Source organism: Oncorhynchus tshawytscha, unplaced genomic scaffold (assembly GCF_018296145.1).
Source record: "Oncorhynchus tshawytscha isolate Ot180627B unplaced genomic scaffold, Otsh_v2.0 Un_scaffold_1528_pilon_pilon, whole genome shotgun sequence".
NCBI classification, from domain to species: domain Eukaryota; kingdom Metazoa; phylum Chordata; class Actinopteri; order Salmoniformes; family Salmonidae; genus Oncorhynchus; species Oncorhynchus tshawytscha.
Window position 1 is genome coordinate 85,116 of NW_024609832.1, and position 5,212 is coordinate 90,327.

At 48.2% G+C, this 5,212-nt stretch overlaps 1 pseudogene; it reads right to left on the reverse strand.

Moving 5' to 3' along the window:
- Positions 1–270: 270 nt before the first annotated feature.
- LOC112235120 lies at positions 271–2,806 on the reverse strand (annotated as a pseudogene).
- Positions 2,807–5,212: the final 2,406 nt, after the last annotated feature.

Genomic DNA, 5,212 nt, shown 5'->3' on the forward strand with positions numbered 1-5,212 from the left:
CTCAACACCGGCTGGTGTCAGGGAGGTAACACTCTCAACACCGGCTGGTGTCAGGGAGGTAACTCAACACCGGCTGGTGTCAGGGAGGTAACTCAACACCGGCTGGTGTCAGGGAGGTACCTCTCAACACCGGCTGGTGTCAGGGAGGTAACTCTCAACACCGGCTGGTGTCAGGGAGGTAACTCAACACTGGCTGGTGTCAGGGAGGTAACTCTCAACACCGGCTGGTGTCAGGGAGGTAACTCTCAACACCGGCTGGTGTCAGGAGGTAACTCTCAACACCGGCTGGTGTCAGGGAGGTAACTCTCAACACCGGCTGGTGTCAGGGAGGTAACTCTCAACACCGGCTGGTGTCAGGGAGGTAACTCTCAACACCGGCTGGTGTCAGGGAGGTAACTCTCAACACCGGCTGGTGTCAGGGAGGTAACTCTCAACACCGGCTGGTTTCAGGGAGGTAACTCTCAACACCGGCTGGTGTCAGGGAGGTAACTCTCAACACCGGCTGGTGTCAAACACCCAGCAGTTCGCCTCTGGGTCATACGTGGCGGAGAGAGAGAATTTATGGCCATTGTTGCCTTAAAGCTGCAATGTGTAACTTTTTAGGCGTTCCCGACCAAATTCACATAGAGATGTCAGTTAAAGAAAGCAAATCTAAGAAGCAGTAGATCTGCTCTATGTGTGGTATTTCTAGGCTTCCTATTCTTAAGTTTCGCTTTTGTATCTTTTACTTTGGGTTTTGTACACCAGTTTCAACAGTTGAAAATACAATATTTTTGGTTATGGAAAATATATTTCACAGCGGTTTAGATTGTACAATGATTCTCTACACTATACTTGCTTGTTTTGTCACATAAATTGAAATTAGGCATTAGAATTATTATTATTATTATTATAACTATTAGAATTTCTGCATTCAGGAAATGGTGGAGTGATTTCTGCATTGTGCAACTTTAATGCTCATCATCATGACCTGAGTGCATGGGACTGTAGGAGCTATCAGAGTGTGAGTTTGATGGTATAACTAACTCATTGTATAGGAGCCAGGTAACTCACAGTGGATTAACTAAAACTACCAGCTTTGTGCAGTGTCTAGTAACACGCTGTGTGGGAGAGCAGTGGAGAGGAGAGGCAAGGGTGGATGGATGGAAGGACACATCTCTGAGGTATTCTACCAGAGCCATGGGTCCTGTAACGACATTCCGGTGAAGATGATTCCCTACCGGTTAGCCACTCAGCAGCGAGTTGTGAAGCATTCCCAACCAGATTGACATTCCTTGGAAGTAGGTAACAACACAGCCGGCCCAAAGGCGGTCACACTAATTAGTCAGGAATTTCTACATTATCTGGGGAATTTACACTACCATCTCTCTCTCTTTCTGTCTTTTTTCCTCTACCCCCCCCCCCTTCTCCTCACTATTTATCTCTCCTCCACCTCTCCTCAGTGCTATGATGTGTGGACCCCTGGGACCCCCCATGGCGTAAATGCTCCCGTCCACCACGGCCACCCCCACCCTGTTCCTGGGGGTGTTGAGGGAGGCGTGCTGATTCCACTGATTGGTCATGGGTTTGTAGCAGCACAGGGAACTGGACTCACTGTTGTTCTGTAGGGACAGGTTCCTGCCTCCCATCTGAGGATGAGGGAAAGAGGGAGAGAGAGAGAGGGAGGGAAGGATGGAGAGGGGTTAGATAGACCAACAAGGCTGTAAAAAGCAAGGTGTGTGCGTGCGTTCATGTACCGTGTGGAGCAGGCCAAACAGCACACAGGAGCCCAGGCCACTGCAGGGAGAGCCCATGTCAGCTAGCTTCAGCCAGACGTTCCTACAAGGGTCATAGGCCTCCATAGAAGACAGCGTGCTGCCGATACCTGGGATTGAACACAGGAGGATCAGACAGTACATAACCATATCAGGATTATATTGTCATACTCGTATGATATCATATCATCCAATTATCTCATTGTATCGTATCCTATTACACCCCATCCCATCATATGTTTGTAGACTACCCTCCGGCTACGTAGATAAGCTGTGTTCCACGGTGAGGCGCAGGGGGGAGGGGCTTCCTCAAAGCCATTTCCTGGAATATCTTCGACAGGAAGTCTCTACAGGAGTTGGCCTGGAATGAAGGAACATGAAAATAGTTGAATAATCGAATTTGGTATTCCTCAATCTATCAATCAATCCCAGCAGCCGGTCATAGATAAATAGACGACATAGAGACTTACCTTGCTGAGGATGGGGCAGGACTGGAGCTGTATCTTGATGAACTTGGGAGGCAGAGCGTAGACGTGGAGAGCATTGAGGAGGTCGTGGAGATACGGAGCTCTGCTCTCCACGTCCCATCGCACCCAGTCTGTACAAGCCTTGAACACCTGACATCAAGGAGCTCATGGTCACACTTTGGCAGGCGGTTATCTTGATTTTCACATAGAAATATGCATATAAGTGAAGTATATAAATATACACCTCAGGATAAACCATGTATATAGAATATAAATCAAATCCATACCTCTGACTCACAGAGCACCTTGAGGCTGTCCCTGGCTGATGAGCTCCAACAGCTGACAGTGAGACAGACTGAAGAACTCCTCCTCTTTGGTTACCTGGGGTAGGGACAAATAGACACACAGTCAACACGCGTCACATGCTCACACACACACAGTCCGTCAAAGCAATTCTATGTCCGACTAAGTGCACGGTTTGTGTCTATAAGGAACAGGTGACGTCAGGGGACCGGTCACCAAACAGTTGGACCTCTCATGGTCTGATACAACATTGATAAAACGTACCAACCTTGACTTTTTCATGACATGTCTCTTGTACACGTACTGCTTAACTGAGATGTGTGTATATGAGTCAGTGGTCTGAGCCTCACTAAAGGGTGTTCTGTCTGTGTATCATATCTGGGAACAGGTGGATCTGTCTGTCTTTCAGAATCAGGAGGAGGGTGGAGGGTGTTCTGTCTGTCTGGTTCTGTTCTGTCTGTCTGGGACATGGACTCAGGAGGAGAGTGGAGGGTGTTCTGTCTGTCTGGAACATGGACTCAGGAGGAGAGTGGAGGGTGTTCTGGTGGAACATGGACTCAGGAGGAGAGTGGAGGGTGTTCTGTCTGTCTGGGACATGGACTCAGGAGGAGAGTGGAGGGTGTTCTGTCTGTCTGGGAACATGGACTCAGGAGGAGAGTGGAGGGTCTGTCTGGGACATGGACTTCTGTCTGTCTGGGTCTGTCATGGACTCAGGAGGAGAGTGGAGGGTGTTCTGTCTGTCTGGAACATGGACTCAGGAGGAGAGTGGAGGGTGTTCTGTCTGTCTGGAACATGGACTCAGGAGGAGAGTGGAGGGTGTTCTGTCTGTCTGGAACATGGACTCAGGAGGAGAGTGGAGGGTGTTCTGTCTGTCTGGGAACTCAGGAGGAGAGTGGAGGGTGTTCTGTCTGTCTGGGAACATGGACATGGGAGGAGTGGAGGGTGTTCTGTCTGTCTGGAACATGGACTCAGGAGGAGAGTGGTGGAGGGTGTTCTGTCTGTCTGGACATGGACTCAGGAGGAGAGTGGATGGACTCAGGAGGAGAGTGGAGGGTGTTCTGTCTGTCTGGAACATGGTCTGGACATGGACTCAGGAGGAGAGTGGAGGGGGTCTGCATGGACTCATGGACTCAGGAGGGAGTGGAGGGTGTTCTGGTGTTCTGTCTGTCTGGGGCATGGACTCAGGAGGAGAGTGGAGGGTGTTCTGTCTGTCTGGGACATGGACTCAGGAGGAGAGTGGAGGGTGTTCTGTCTGTCTGGAACATGGACTTGGAGGGTGTTCTGTCTGTCTGGGACATGGACCAGGAGGAGAGTGGAGGGTGTTCTGTCTGTCTGGGACATGGACTGGAGGGTGTTCTGTCTGCTGGAACATGGACTCAGTTTGGGACATGGACTCAGGAGGAGAGTGGAGGGTGTTCTGTCTGTCTGGAACATGGACTCAGGAGGAGAGTGGAGGGTGTTCTGTCTGTCTGGGACAACTAATGATCTGTCCTGGAACATGGACTCAGGAGGAGAGTGGAGGGTGTTCTGTCTGTCTGGAACATGGACTTGGAGGGTGTTCTGTCTGTCTGGGGCATGGACTACATGGACTCAGGAGGGAGTGGAGGGTGTTCTGTTCCATGGACTTGTCTTATCATTTCCCCGCATAGCAGAACACAAACAAGGAGAGTGGAGCGAACACAAACTGTCTTCAAACCAAAAACAACGACATAGACTTACAGGTTAATTGTCAGTTTTACAGTCTATTGCGGACAGTCTGAGCACTGATGGAGTGATTATGCGTCCTGTCCATCCTGTACCTGTCCTGCAGGTGTGATGTTCAGATGTACCGATCCTGTGCAGGTGTTGTTACATGTGGTCTGCCACTGTGAAGACGATCAGCTGTCCGTCTTGTCTCCCTGTAGTGCTGTCTTAGGTGTCTCCCAGTATGGACATGCAATTTATTTCCCTATCCACATCTGCAGACCTCATTCCTCCTTGCAGCATGTCTAAGGCACGTTCACGCAGATGAGCAGGGACCCTGGGCATCCTTCTTTTGGAGTCAGTAGAAAGGCCTCTTTAGTGTCCTAAGTTTTCATAACTGTGACCTTTATTGCCTACCGTCTGTAAGCTGCTAGTGTCTTAACGACCATTCCACAGGTGCATGTTCATTAATTGTTTGTGGTTCATTGAACAAGCATGGGAAACAGTGCTACTTAAAACCCTTTACAATGAAGATCTGTGAAGTTATTTGGATTTTTACAAATTATCTTTGAAAGACACGGTCCTGAGAAAGGGACATTTCTTTTTTTGCTGAGTTTATATATATTTTTTATAAATGTTAGAATTATTCTTCAACTTTGACAGAGTATTTTGTGTAGATTGTTTACCAAAAATGACAATTAAATCCAATTTAAACCCACTTTGTAACAACAAAATGTGGGGGGGAAAAAATGTGGAAAAAGTCGAGGGGTGTGAATATTTTCTGAAGGCACTGTACATGTGCAAGAAAGGTCAGAGAATCCTGTATAATTACGACTCCAAGCCTGACGATAAGCATAAGCACATTTCTAATGCTTTCACTCTGGAACTGATGAAGGGTGTATATACAGTCGTGGCCATAAGTTTTGAGATTGACACAAATAATAATTTTCAAAGTCTGCTGCCTCAATTTGTATGATGGCAATTTGCATATACTCCAGAATGTTA